Here is a 16098-nt window from a genome sequence, read left to right as displayed (position 1 = left end):
GACATAAGCTTCTACTCTTTCTCCAGAGGACTAACTTAGGTTCATGAACTCCTCTTGAATCTATTCTTCAAAACCTTCATGCCTGAATTTAGTGAGGAAGGCCAACTTCAGGTCATCCCATGTGCCAAAAGTTCTTGCTGCTTGTCTCTCATACCACTGAAACACCGCACCCTTGAAAGTGGCGGGGAAGATTGCTAACCAATGCTCAGGGGTTTTGGCATTGTTAGCCACACATGCTATCATGAATTATGCTACATGAAGATCAGGGTCTTCATTGTACTCTCCCTTAAAAACTGGCAATGGGACTACATTTGCTGGCCTACTGTAAAGAGTGCTTTTACTAGGAAGGGGACCTTGAATAGCCATGGGGACTTCTGTAAAGAGTGCTTTTAGGGCGTCAAAGGAGACTTCTGCTGCAAGATCGTTCTCAGCTTTGATTTTTGCCTTCTCTCTTCTCACGTACCTCTGGACTCGTTCCAATGCTTGCCTCTTTATTGCATCATTCATCAGGGGGTTGGCTTCAACCAGTTGGTCTGGACTCAATAGGATAGTATCAGAGGGGGCTTCAGTCTTTGATGGATTCTCTGGCCAATATCTCTTCTACTTCCTTCTTCTCAACATCTCTGAATTCAGCTTTCAAACCACTAGAGAGGGGAAGATATTCTATTCTGAAAGTATCAAAACTCATTCTTCTTAGGATCGTTGTTGCATCATTATAGTAATGCTAGCTTCTAAGGGTTTCAACAGTGTATGTTGTGAAAAGCACTTTGTCTACTAACTTCCAGTGGGTTGCTAATTGAACTAACAGAAGATTGTTAGTGCACCAAGCATCCCATGTATCTTGCTGTTGAGCATCCACGAACAAATTCCAACTCTTTTCCTTCTTGTCTTCGTGAATCTCCACAGACCAAGATTCCTGAAGCTTCTTCACAATCTCCCACTTGATGATGTCTAGAAACTTCTCAATGAATGCCAAATCTTCCATGGATGGTCATTCTCTCTATTTCTTCTTTTCAGTTTGTTCCCAAACAGTTTGCCACCAAGATGCAAGTTTCTGTTGCTTCAACAGAAAGAGGAAATAGTCCACCACATAGAGCATGCATCATGATGGTGATATGTTTCTGCCATTGTGGGATGAACTTCTTGTGGAAAGTGGCTTTGATAATGAGAAATTCCAACTCTTAAATGGAAGAAGGAACTTTGCAAACATCCATTGAATTCTCCTCTTCTTGACAATGCCATTTCCTTCATTTTCGGCCTCCTCTGGTGCTTGTTGATGGCAAGTTTCCCCGGCTGCGCACCAAAAACATGGAGCCCCAAGAGGAACACCAAGGAAAATGGAATTCTCTTGCAAGAAAATCTATCTTGTAACATCAACAAGCTTTTATTTCATTCTTTTGATCATCAAAACAAAGAAAACAACAATTCTTCACGCAGCATCATAGTAGATTTCTCCTACGGATTTGATAGAATCAACCATAATCTTCAACATCTTCATAGAATCCATCAATATAACAAAAAACACAAAATAATACACCAGATCTTTTAATGAAAATCAATCACATATTATCCTTCTTCAATGTCTTCATAGTTCTCTCTCTCAATCTCTCATATACAGTTACACTGTTTTGATAAAATTGACTATCTCTGGCTCTTTCTCTCTCTCTCTCTCTCCATCAATAATACATCATATAATCACTACAATAATCTCATAATAACTCTCAATAATCCTTCTTAGGTCATGGATGCACCTCCCAAGAGGTATGTCTGATATGAAGAGTCACCAGAGCCACTACAGTATCTTTTCACAGCTCACTACTGTTACTGTCACTTAGTCTTCTCTTCAATCTTCAGCAGTTGCTTCTTCCACTTGTTTTAGCTCTTTTGAACTTAGATTCATCCTTTCCAAACGTTAGAAATCTTTCCCAAAGTCACACATACATTCTACAGAACACTTACAGAAGGTCTACAGAACAGTTACAGTACAACTACAGTACAGAGAGAGAGCATAGACAGAGGGTCTACAGAAGGTTATCAAAACCTCATAACTCATACTCAAACCATTCCATACTATCAAAAAATATTCAATAAGCTTTTAAAAGATCTCAATATTCATCAATCATCAATCCATGCTTCATACAGAAGACAATCAAAACAAAACAGAAGCTATACAGAACCAATCAGAAGCTCAACAAAACCTACCAAAACATCACAAAGCTTCATATCTCCACTAAGAATCATCATGAGCTTCCAAAACATAATCAATATCATCCAAAAGACTCTCAAATAACTCTATTAACAACCATACATCACTCTAAATCCATCAAAAATCAATCATTCAATCCTAAAAAACAACAAAAATCAGTCAAAAATTCAGTCTTTTTCCACTCTCAACAACTATGGCATCACATACAGTTCCAAAAGTGCTCTTATGGAAAATTGTGACTCAAATTGGGAAGATGATAGTGATTGTTTCTCTCTAGGTTTAGGATTTTCCTCTTGGATCAGTAAGAAATAACTAATTGTGGTATTTTCTTCTACCAAAGTACAGTACAAAATAGCTTGCTTTGCTACATGTGAAGTAGTATGATTAAGGGGAATCCTATGGCATATGGGAGTACATGATAAAGATCCAATAGTGCTAAGATGTGACGATTAGAGTTGCATCACCATTGCCAAAAATCCAATTTTTCATGCACACACTAAAGACATTAAGATCCAATATCATTATGCGTGCAACTTGATCGAGGATGGGATAGTAGATATTGTCTACTATTCAATGGAGGAAAATGGAGTAGATATCTTCACGAAATATCTTACAAAGGATCTCCTTTGAATTCATCTTTAAGGACTCAGGGTTGGGCCAATAATGTAGTTCATCTACAAGTGGAGATTAAGGGGGGTGTTAGATATGCTCACTGTTCCACCTTCATAAGGTGCTACCAATGATCAATTGTGCTCTAAGTTGTAAGCACATTGTAAGGTTACCATTATGAGGAGAAGCCATGTGCGAGCATAGACATTGGGTGGGTTATCCTAACTTGTATGTGGGATGAGATCTATGTGACTGGATGGCAAAAAGGTGACCTTTGTGGATCTAGTCTTTGGGTTAGATAGAGTAGTTATGCTGGTAGCAACTCGAGGCACAATGCATTGAGTTGTCAAGTTGTAGGTTGTGGGAGTTATGAAGGACCCCTATTTTGGGGTCTAGGGGCCACAAAAGTGGCCCCTAGCTAGGGGTTCTTAGGAGGGATAGTGGCCTCCTTGACAGGGGTTTGAGGCAGTGCCCCCAGTGCCTGGATGGTAAAGGAAATATTCCCTAGCGAACTAGGGAAGGTTCACAATATGATTAGATTTGCCAACCAAACTACCTTCTCATGCTATAAAAGGAAGACCCATCTAAAGCCATCGTGAATCTATCTTTCACCTAGTTAGAGTTTTCCCAGCTGCCCTAAGCTCTTCACCCCTTTTGCACATGTCTTCTTAGTAAAGCAAGTGCATGCATGTGAGAAACCCTTCATGCTCTTTTTATCATGCCACTTATCCTTGTTTTAGGTTTCTTAGAGTCTCTTTTATGATTGGTGTGAGATTTCTTCTTCCTTGTTTAGACCATCGTGCCTTTGTCCTCTTCTTCCTTCTATTTTCTTGTATTGTATCTTCAATTCTGATGTCAATATCAACTTTTATTTTCCTTATTCTTTTCATGTATTCTTATAAATTTGGATCTATTATGTTTTCCCCTCCTGTATCTTTGTTTTTTATATCCCATGTGCTAGTGGTTGTTGTGGCATTGATGGTTGTACTTCATTTAGGGGGACTAAATTTTACACTTATTACTAGGTTTGTTTTGAAGACCCTTCCAAAAGGTGCACTTGTTAATATTCATAGAAGTTTTTATAGTGCTATCTTGACCCTTATAAGTGATTCCACGATATTGTTGATCTAATATTTGCTCAAATGTTTCTTGGTTACACTTCCAAACAATGTATTCCATGAGTCTCCTCAAAATCCTACTAGTTAATGCACCCAGTTACAAGAAGTGAGCATAAAATGGAAAACATGGGCCATGACTCTTAAGTCCTCAACTTGAATTGCACTAAATAGCACTCCATTATTGTTCAACTCTATTTTCTCATTCCATCTAGAGATTCACTACTAGATATGCTTAATGCCCCACCCTTGTAAGGTACCACAAATGATCAATGGTGCTCAAAGTTATAAGGCCCTCATTATGAGGAGAATCCATGTGTGAGCATTGGCATTGAGTGGGTCCTAACTTGTATGTTAGATGAGGCTTATGTGACATGATGGCAAAAAGGTGACCTTTGTAGATCTAGCCTTTGGGTTAGGTAGAGTAGTTATGTTGGTAGCAATGTGTGGCACAATCCATTAAGTTGCGGGGTGTGGGTGTTATTAAGGGACCATTTTTTGAGGTCTCAGGGTCATGAAAGGAGCCCCTATCTAGGGGTTCTCAAGGGGGTCACAAGTCTCCCTCACGGTAAGGGTCCAAGGGTAGCATCCTTGGCGCGATGGTAAAGAAAATATTCTCTGGCCAACTAGGGAAGGTTCATAATATGGTTGCGGACATGCTGACTAGACTACCTTTCCAAGAAATAAAAGGAAGGCCTCTCTAAAACAATCGTCAATCTATCTTTCACCCAGTTAGAGTTTTTCAAACTACTCTAGGCTCTTTATTTATCATCTGTCTAGATATCCATCTGCTTCACTGTGGAAGCACATGGGTAGATAGAGCCATCTTTGTATTAGTTTATTTGAAATTAAAGTAGTCTCTATTCTTCTCATATTTGTTGTGTGTTCTCTACTCCTTGCTCAGATTGTGTGATGCCAGGAGGCATGTGCCACGGTGGATTCCGTGAGGTTTTACGGTGGATTCCGTAAACTTAGATGACCGGGGCTCATACACAAAGAGGATTCTTTGTGCGAGAAGTTGATGGGGACGCCTGTCCTTTTCGGGCATTTCATTAATTTAGTGTGTACATGGGTGATTCCATAGCGGGTGATTCCGCAAAATGCATATTAAATTAATAAACATTTATGAGTTTAGAGTGCGCACTCGTAATAAATTAAGGTTAGGATTTATTTCTAACCAGTTGATTTATTTATGTAGCTGAAGACTGCTAGGTATTCACTTTTGTCGTTTAATTGTATTATTTTACTAACGATTGTGAATGCTTCAGTTGATGTGTAGAGATAGCAGCAGTGGCGGAGGAAAGCATTGGAGTTTAGCGAGTATTCGACCTTTGGACTATATTTTGATAGGCGCCACGCCTATATTTTGTTATGTCTATTGAGACATTGATTATTGATTATTATTTTGTATACGCCTATGCGCCCAGATATGTTATTTCTATTTTGGACATTGAGGTTGGGCGTGCCAGACTCTATGGGCACCGTCCATTAGCTTTACTTTCCTATTTTTGTAGAAAGCAAACTCAAAAGCTAAAAGCTTGTCATATTTTTGTAAATTGGGCTATTATTGAGCATGAAGATTGAAATATACATAAAATACATCCTTTGTGAAGCGCTCACACAAGGCATGGGGGAGATTGAACCCAATTTGTCTCTTGCCTCTTGTCGTGCATGCTTTTACATTGTTTTTTGTGCAAAAAGGTAGAGTTCATTGTTCTTGGGGACCTTCCGGGATTCACTACGTGAGCATACTGCGACCGATCTGCGCACCAGTGGTATCAAAGCGGAGCAGAGATCAAGAGCTTCCAATCGCTACCAATCTTGGGCGAAGGCGGAGCTCCAGGAACAAACGGGCTCTACAGTCAATCTCATCGCGAACCGTCGATATAGGCAGACTTCTGGCGATCAAGAACCCCTTCTACTGTCAGATTGCGAAGGACTAGGCTCTACAGGCGGAGGACCACGCATTCATCTCCTTCATCAAGTCGTTGAAAACAGAGATAAGCTTTCCTCATATTCAAGTTAATTACTTCATCAAAGCTTAATCTTAAGCTTAGAAGCTTTAAAACAAGCTTGGAACTCCATAAATTCTCATCGTTATGTCACAAGATGCCTCCGATTTTTCCGCGTGGGCAAAAACGCCCCCCCCCGACGAAATTTGACGCCGCCTGTTACTCCATTAAAGCTATTAAGCTTAATCTCTTAAATCAATTAAAGCTTTAAGCTTTCTGCAAGTCATACAGGGCAAACAAGTCCACAAACTCCGGGTCCTGCACCGCAAAAGTCAAGTTCTACAAGTCAAGTGGAATCAAGTTCTGCAAGTTTTGCAAGTCGGCCTAAGTTCAGCAAGTCAGCAACTCTGCAAGTCTGCTAAGTCTGCAACTCTGCAAGTCAGACTAGTCAACTGGAGTCAGAACTGACTAGTGCTCAAAACTCCTAGAAGACTTGTTCCTATGCAAAAACTCTGAACTGGAAAGTTGTTCGTGGCAAGATGTTCTACCTATCTACAAGTTCGCTGAAGTACTTTCAGCAAACGAAGACGGAAATATTGCAGATTTTCTGAAAATTGAGAAAGAAATCCCAAAAAAATACATAGCCTTGTAACCCCGAATTTGAGTTACGCTCATCCCGCTAACCTGGTTTTGAGTGAGAAAGGTTTATTGAGTTTTACAGGATGACTACCCCACATATGGATGATCCTATGGCTGAAGACGACCTACCTGAGCCTACCATGGAACAAAAGCTGGATCTAATCATGCTACAACTGGAAGAAGAGCGAAGGGCTAGGCAAGCATTGCAAGCACAATTGACAAAACTACAAAGAGCATCCACCGATAAAGAAGAACCTCAAGCTGAAGATTTTATTCGACGTACCATCGACGCCACTCTTGAAGCACAAACCATTCGCAAGGAATCCAAGATAAGTAAACGAAGTTTCAAATTTCGCACTTTCAATGGCATACGAGAAGGAAAGACTGTTTTATCATTCATTAGCCAGTTTGATGACTATTTCCATGAGGAAACTTATCCCGAAAAAGATAAAATCAAGTGTGTTACTAATCATCTGATAGACAGAGCATCACTTTGGTGGACTGTAGTACGCAAGAGCATAGAATGTCCTGCTACTTGGGAAGATTTCAAGAAGAAGTTCATGCAAAATTTCCTTCCACCGCAATTTCATGAGAAGGCTATCAAGCAATGGGATTTACTTCAACAACGAGATCGTGAGTCTATTCCACAGTATACAGAGCGTTTTTGGAATGCATTCCTACAGCTACGCATGCTTGAAGACGTACCAGAGACGACACATAAGCGGAAGTATATGTTTGGACTTCTTGGACATTACTACGCTGAAGTGAACATGTTCAAGCCTGCTACCCTTGAAGACGCCATCTCACTAGCTCACGACACTGAAGATAAGTTACGCGGAAGAGACAGACGACCATAGCAATTCCAAGCCAACGGTAATTATGGATCTAAACAATTCAATTCCAATTTTAGAAGGTTTAATCCAGGTCGTTTCTCATCACCATCTTTTCGCAAGAATTGGCCTAAACCACCTGCATTACCATCCACTGTCAATCAAAATCCAAAGCCTATTCCACAAGCAAATCCAAATGTACCCAGACTTTCAGCCATTGCAAATAATGTAACCAAAGCCAAGCCAATAGTATGCTATAAGTGTCACCAGCCAGGGCATCTCGCAGCAAATTGTCATTCAAAGAAACCATCAGCACATATCAACTATCTTGGAGCCATGGACGAAGACGAGCATGAGGATATGCCAGATTTCACTGAAGATGAGGATGATCCTACTACTACTTCCGACACTTTACCAGGTATGCCTACTCCACATTCATTGTTGACTATGAAATGTATGGTGCATGGAAAGGAAAGAATTATCTTGCATGATGATGGTAGTACCCATGACTTTATTTCAGCAAAATTGGTAAAGGAATTGAAATTACATACAATACCTACGCATTATCGCATAAAAGTTGCATTTTTAGGCACTAGGTACAATGGCACACAAGAAGTTCAAGATTTAGAAATTCAAATTGGTACATACATTGAAAGAAGAAATTTCTTAGTTGTCCCATTACAGTCAAGCGACATTATTCTAGGAATGCCATGGAGACACCAGCATAATCCAAATATAGATTATTCTATGCACACAATGAATATTAATTTTCAAGGAAAATCTATTACATTATATGGTATGCATGCATCTCATATTTTTTCACTGCTTTTGCATACTCAAGCAAAACGTGCATTACGCAAGAGTACTAAATTATATCTCATTTGGGTGAATGAATTGCACGCAAAGGAAAATCATATGCACCCTAGGCATAAGGAATTTCTTGCATATTTTAAGGACTGTTTTGTAGAAGACCTACCACCAGGTTTACCACCTTCACGTCCAGAAGACCATAAGATTGATTTAATTCCTGGCACACAACCACCTTGCAAAGCACCATATAGGCACAATCAAATAGAGCAAAAAGAAATCCAGAGTCAAGTTGAAGAATTACTAAATAGAGGCTTAATTCGACCTAGCAGTTCTCCATTCGGTGCACCTGTACTCTTAGTCAAGAAAAAGAATAATACCTATCGTATGTGTATTGACTACCGAGCATTAAATAAGATCACTATAAAGAATAGGTATCCTATACCTAGAGTTGATGACCTTATGGACAAACTGCAAGGATCTTTTATATTTAGTAAAATTGACCTTAAGTCTGGATATCATCAGGTGAGGCTAGATAGATCTGACATATTTAAGACTGCATTCAGAACACAGTTTGGCCATTACGAATTCTTAGTCATGCCATTCGGATTAACTAATGCACCTGCTACTTTCAGTAGAATGATGAACCGTATCTTTCTGAAATATCAATATTGTGTGATTGTTTTCTTTGATGATATTTTGGTGTTCACTCAAAGTGAAAAAGAGCATTATGAGCATTTATCATTAGTTTTTCAATTACTGAAAGAAAATCAATTGTTTGCAAATCCTGAAAAGAGTGAATTCTTTCAGACAGAAATAGAATATCTAGGTCATATTGTATCAAAAGAAGGAATTAAAGTTGATCCTAAGAAAATTGATGCAATATTGCATTGGCCTGTTCCTAAAAATGTACATGAATTACGCTCATTCCTTGGTCTTGCTAGTTTCTATAGGAAGTTTGTACGTAATTTTTCATTACTTGCTTTACCATTAACAAAACTTCTTAAGAAAGGAATTGTTTATCAATGGACTGAAAATCAACAGAAATCCTTTGATTTACTGAAACGTGCATTAACTAATGCCCCTGTTCTACAATTGCCTGACTTTAACAGACCATTCTTTCTAGTTGTGACCGATGCTAGCGGATCAGGAATAGGAGCCGTACTAATGCAAGACAATCATCCAATAGCATATTCTAGTTCTAAGCTGAAACCCTCTGAGCTCAAATATTCCACTTATGACAAAGAACTATTAGCAGTTGTACAAGCATTAAAACAGTGGAAGCACTATTTAATGGGTTCAGAATTCATGATAAAGACCGACCAGCAAAGCATTAGACATCTACTTAGCCAACCCCAAATTTCTGACCATCATATCAAATGGGCTTCCTTCATTCAAAGTTTTCATCCTATCATTCAATACCAACCTGGAAAAGAAAATGTAGTTGCTGATGCATTGAGTAGAAGACCTGCAATTCATAATATTTCTATTATATCTTTTGATTCTTTGATTGCTATGAAAGATACATATCACCAGGATATTACTTTTCATTCTGATTGGCAAAAATTAGTTCAAAATAATTTCATTCCTATTGATTCATTGTCATATAATGATGGATTTATGTTTTTTGAAAAAAGACAGTGTGTTACTATTCCATTCCGATCTTTTGTTTTGAATGAAATTCATTGTCCCCCATATCAAGGTCATAGAGGTATCATTTCTACATTACGCATGTTAATTGAAGATTTTTATTGGCCGCATATGGATGCAGATGCATCTAATTTCGTTTCTGAATGTTTGATTTGTCAAAGAATAAAGAGACATCATGGTAAACAATATGGATTATTAATGCCTTTGTCTATTCCATCTAAACCTTGGGAACATATTTCTATGGATTTCATTACTGGTTTACCAAATACTAAATCTAACCATGACATGATTTGGACAATTGTAGATAGATTTATTAAGCAAGCATATTTCATTGCATGTAAGAAAACTTTAACAACATCACAAGCAGCACACTTATTTTTGAAAACTGTTTTTACTAACCATGGATTGCCAAAAGTGATTATTTCAGATCGTGATTCTAGATTTTGTAACAATTTTTGGATTACACTGTTTGCAAATCTAGGCACAAAGATTGATTTCTCATCTGCATTTCATCCAAAAACAAATGGACAAACAGAAGCCACAAATAGTACCATTCTAGATCTTTTACGTGCATATACTATCTCCAAACCTCAGACATGGGACACTCATTTGCATTTATTACAGTTTGCATGCAACAATACACCGCACACATCTACAAAGAAAGCACCTTTTGAAGTCATTTATGGATATAGATTATCTACACCTGTTGCATCTTTGTCTAATAGAATTCAGAGTGCTGATGATATTGCTACTATGCACAACAGTATTTTTGATGAGGTTAAGGATATGATTGCTAAAGCCCAACAATCATATACCAAACAAGCTAACAAGAAAAGACAAGCCATGAATTTTAAAGTTGATGATTATGTTTGGCTTAGAATAGAAAAGCGTAGATTGCAAAGTGTAGATAGACATCCAGTTGTCAAATTAGCTCCTAGATTCTATGGACCATTTAGAATCATTCATAAGATTAATGATAATGCATTCAAGTTAGAATTGCCATCTCATTGGAAAATTCATAATACATTTCACATTAGTTTATTGAGATCATTTAGAGGCCAATTACCTATCCACCCTGTTTATGAAAAACCACCTTTATTAGAGGAAGAGACTGAAATACTTGAACCAGAAGCCATCATAGACACTGACTACATGACCACTAGAACTGGTCGAAGGTATTCTAGATATCTAGTAAAATTCAAGAACCATCCTGTAGAGGAAGCACAATGGATGCACGCTAGACACTTAAATGCTTTCCCCACTCTGTTAGCTCCACATTGAGCTAATAGCAATTGAGGTCAATTGCTATCCCACCCCGGGGGTATGATGCCAGGAGGCATGTGCCACGGTGGATTCCGTGAGGTTTTACGGTGGATTCCGTAAACTTAGATGACCGGGGCTCATACACAAAGAGGATTCTTTATGCGAGAAGTTGATGGGGACGCCTGTCCTTTTCGGGCGTTTCATTAATTTAGTGTGTACATGGGTGATTCCATAGCGGGTGATTCCGCAAAATGCATATTAAATTAATAAACATTTATGAGTTTAGAGTGCGCACTCGTAATAAATTAAGGTTAGGATTTATTTCTAACCAGTTGATTTATTTATGTAGCTGAAGACTGCTAGGTATTCACTTTTGTCGGTTTAATTGTATTATTTTACTAACGATTGTGAATGCTTCAGTTGATGTGTAGAGATAGCAGCAGTGGCGGAGGAAAGCATTGGAGTTTAGCGAGTATTCGACCTTTGGACTATATTTTGATAGGCGCCACGCCTATATTTTGTTATGTCTATTGAGACATTGATTATTGATTATTATTTTGTATGCGCCTATGCGCCGGGATATGTTATTTCTATTTTGGACATTGAGATTGGGCGTGCCAGACTCTATGGGCACCGTCCATTAGCTTTACTTTCCTATTTTTGTAGACAGCAAACTCAAAAGCTAAAAGCTTGTCATATTTTTGTAAATTGGGCTATTATTGAGCATGAAGATTGAAATATACATAAAATACATGCTTTGTGAAGCGCTCACACAAGGCATGGGGGAGATTGAACCCAATTTGTCTCTTGCCTCTTGTCGTGCATGCTTTTACATTGTTTTTTGTGCAAAAAGGTAGAGTTCATTGTTCTTGGGGACCTTCCGAGATTCACTACGTGAGCATACTGCGACCGATCTGCGCACCATTGTGTCTTTTCTTCCATTTAATTTCTACATGGTATCATCCCAAGGGGCTTTGAGGAGTGAAGAGTATGCAAGAGTCAAGGGCTTCAACAACAAAGAGGAGAAATGTTGTTTGATGTATCAAGTAGTGGTCCTCGTGCATCAATTTGTGATGTTGCTATATTAGCAATTCATTGAGGATTTATCCACCAACCTTTAGTGAAGGCAAGTTCAATGGTACGTACTATACTTTGTGGAATTTTAAAATCACAACTATTATTGATTCTTATGAGCTTCTAGAGATGGTACTAGGGACTAACCTAGAACCTTACGCCATCACCAATCCATCAAATTTGAGTGTCATGATTCCTCTAAATGCAAAACTTCTACAAGCTTGCAAGGAACCATGTGGAGATTTTATGATGGGAAAGCAATAGAGAAAGGCATTTTCACAAGAAAGCAAGAACATAACAAAGGCTCCTCTAGATTTTTTGCATGCTAACTTGTGTACCAAAATACCTACAAAATCCTTGGGTGGATTTTCTCATTTTATGTTAATCATCGAGGACTACAATAGGAAGATGTGGGTATACTTCCTTCGTGATAAGACTCTAGCTTTTGGTAAGTTTAAAGAATGGGTAAAACTTGTTGAGAATGAAACAAGGAAAAGTGTGAAGAAGCTTAGAATAGATGGTAATAGTGAGTTCAAGTCAAAGGAGTTTGAAGAATTTTGCAGAAATGAATGGATTAAGGGTTAATTGATGACATCTTATACACCTCAGCAGAATGGCATTGTTGAATGCTAAAATCACATCATTGTCAAAATGGCAAGGTGCATGCTTAAGTGTTAACCCTCAGATGAACAAGGTGGAAAATACAAAAAATTTAATGCAGAAGACAGGGCCAAGGAAAAAGTGAAACGAAAGATGAAGGCATGCCAAGAAGAACTAGAAACACAAGAAGTGCAAAAAATTCCTAAATCAAGGAAAAATGTGCACAAGAAAAAGTGCATGTCAACACTTTTGTAAAAGAGCACAAGGCGCACCATGATTTATTTTAAGAGTGCCGAGCTCTCACCTGTGCAATTTGTAAAGGTAGATGGGCAATAGGAAGGAAGCTAAGAAGATAGGAGGACAATGGGAAAAAGGGCCTAGGCCATGATCGCCCATGTAAAAAAGAGGATAAGGGGATGACCACCCAAAAGGAATTAAGGGTTTTGTATACAAAGTTGAAAAGTGAATGAGAAGCTCATTCTTGTGTGTGGACAAAAGTAGCTCTCTTCTTCTTCTTCTTCTTCTTGCTTGCTTGCTTGAGCTTGTGCTTGAGAGAGGGAATGAGTGTGTGAGGATGAGGGACCGTGGTGGAGAAGCTCTCCATCTTCTCCTCTCTTCTTCTCTTCTCTTCTCTTGCTTGTGGCAATGGATATTTGAGCGTGGAGCTTGAGGATGGAGCTTGCTTGAAGCTTGCACTTGGATTGTGGAGCTACTGGAGTGCTTAGGAGAGGAGGCAACTCGATCGGGCATGGAGGTAAGGTCACTACACTCGTAGAGATGGATAGCGTGTTGGCTATGTGAGAGATAGCCATTAGTGCTTGGCTTGGAACTCTTGAACCAATAACTGGTCCATGGGTCTTAGCGATTGAGCTTGATCTTGTCTCTACATTTTGGTTCCATTGCCGAGACCAACAAATTCAAGCTTTAGCACTTGTGCGCTTCAAATCGAGCATCGAAGTAAGGGTTTCATCTCTCAACTGGTGCTTGAGGTAGATAGGTAGGAAGAAAGGGAGTTCGAAGAGGTATTCTAACTCCTTAGCAAGTGAGTTTTTGGTTTTGGATTTGGAAAGGTAGGTTGGAGTAGTTAGGTGCTACCTTTATGATTTTTGTTTACATTTAGGTAGAAAATGAGCAAAATAGTTGAGCACATATAGTAGGGTTTTTGTTGCTGTATAACAGAATGAAATAGAAAAAAGAAGGGAAAAAAAATAAAAATTTGGGTTAAATGCTGGTAAGGGGAGCAAGCTAAGGTGAACGCAGACCTGGGCAAGGTGATAAGCGGCCAGGAGGGGCAAGGGATACTTCATTTTGCATTTTACAGATTAGGGGGAGCTAGGGAGAGAGAGAGAGCTTTGTTGGATGGACCTACTTCAATCTCATCGCCCAGGAGTTTGTTGCCCACTGTAGGTACTCCCACAGCTTCTCCTGCATGTGTAGCTAAGATTTGGAGTTGCTCAACTAGTGGGAAGGCCTCAATTGTTCGGTGCGATGAATTCTGTGCAAGTTCGATGAAAAATGCATCACCTTTGGCTCGACGACGATTCTGGGCCAAGTCCTAGGATCGGCCCTCGGCCACCCTGTATTCGGCCACTCGTCCAAACCCATTCAAACAAGCCACCCAACTGTTTGGCCTATCCGAATTGACCATTTGCATACACCTACTTGATATTCGTCCTTTAGCCCAACCCCACTCAGACAAACTGAATTTCGATACGTCCGAATTCTCCATTCGGACCTCGGCCTACCTAACTTGGACCACTTGATTCAGCCCTCGGCCATTTGGTCATTCGGTCCACTTGACTCGGATACTCATTCATTGTTCCATAGTCTGCGTCAACCATTTAAATCAATTGCATTTGGTCCTCGAACAACTACATTTGGACTATCCGAATTTGACATTCAGACCAATTTCATCCGAACCTTTCTTATTCAGCCTTCGGCCATAGGACAGGCCGAATTAGACATTCAACCCCTGCAATTCAGGCCTGTTGGGCCAAATTTGGATTTTTGTCAAATTTTTAACTGTAGACGATGAAATTGACCCCTAGAGACCATAGAAAGCCAAAAGGACATCATAGATCCATCACTAGGCTGAAATCTAGAGCAAGTAGTTCAAAACTTGGCTACGAACGGTCCTTCGAATTGCTCATGATATTTACCGTAACGGCCATACGGACCGGGGGAGACTACCCCCCAGACCCCCGTAGAGGAAGCTTTGCCCCTCTACACCTCCCCCAAGTAGGTTGGAGAGAAAATGCACGCTGTGGCAGGTTCTCCAAATTAGATCCTAGTGTAGTAATGGCTCTATACAAGCATAGATTCTCACTTGTAAAACATCAACCAAAAGCCCATACCGAAACAAAGACAAACAAAGATCCTAGAACCTCAATGGGCCAATCTAGCCAACAAGGGCAAAAAGTCCACACCACAAAAGCATGTATATGTTGCATTCATACTGCATCTACTCAAAGCGAAAAGGAACAACGGCAAGTTACAACTAGGAGGATGACTAGAAATGATAGTCCTAATGATAGATGCACCTTGAATGCCACTGCACAGATGACTAAAGACATCAATAGAGAATCCACATCTAGTTGTGTAGTCAGGGACTTAAGAGCATGTATTAGAAGGCTTAAATTTATAAGCCAAGACCTAGAAGATGAAGGCATAGTACCGCCTGCTTATCTTAGGGTCAAACTTATTGCAAAAAGGGAGCACTCTATCGACGCCCTCACCCATGAAGGAGCTGGTTTTCATATCTTGGCCTATGAAGCATGGAACTTACTAGGCCAACCATAGCTGATTTTAATATCTTGACCTATGAAGCATGGACCCTACTAGGCCAGCACCAACATATACAACTCTTAATGTTTATGGGGGGGACATCCACAAGCACTTATCAAGAAGTGTAAAATCCTTGTAACTATTGAGGCTCAAAACTTGCCTATCCTATTCCATGTTCTCCCAAATAGTGCTGATTGTAGAAAGGAAACCCTCCTAGGAAGACCCTTCAAAAGGGTCAAAAAGTATGAGGCTGATTATGTAGCATAGAGGATACACTTGACACTATCAAGTGTGAGGATAATAACAACATTTAGTAATGGTGACATCATCAAACCTCGAGGGAAAGACAAGGAACATTCTAACATAGCAGGCAAGACTAGTAATGAGAGCAAGGACCTATTGAAAGAATTGATAGAAGCACATGTTGAACAAAGAGAACTAGTGAGCGAGGCCATGCTTGGAAAAAGTGGGTTAGGAGACAATGCCAAGGATAGGCTTTGGACTTACAAATATCGTAGAAGACCACAAAAGAAGCCCAAGCCTTATAGACGGAGGTATCAATGGAGAGC

This window comes from Lygodium microphyllum, chromosome 4, assembly GCF_053477565.2.
Source record: "Lygodium microphyllum isolate KBCC chromosome 4, Lygodium_microphyllum_v1.1.10, whole genome shotgun sequence".
NCBI lineage: Eukaryota > Viridiplantae > Streptophyta > Polypodiopsida > Schizaeales > Lygodiaceae > Lygodium > Lygodium microphyllum.
The sequence above is the reverse complement of the archived record's forward strand: the minus strand, read 5'-3'. Positions refer to the sequence as shown.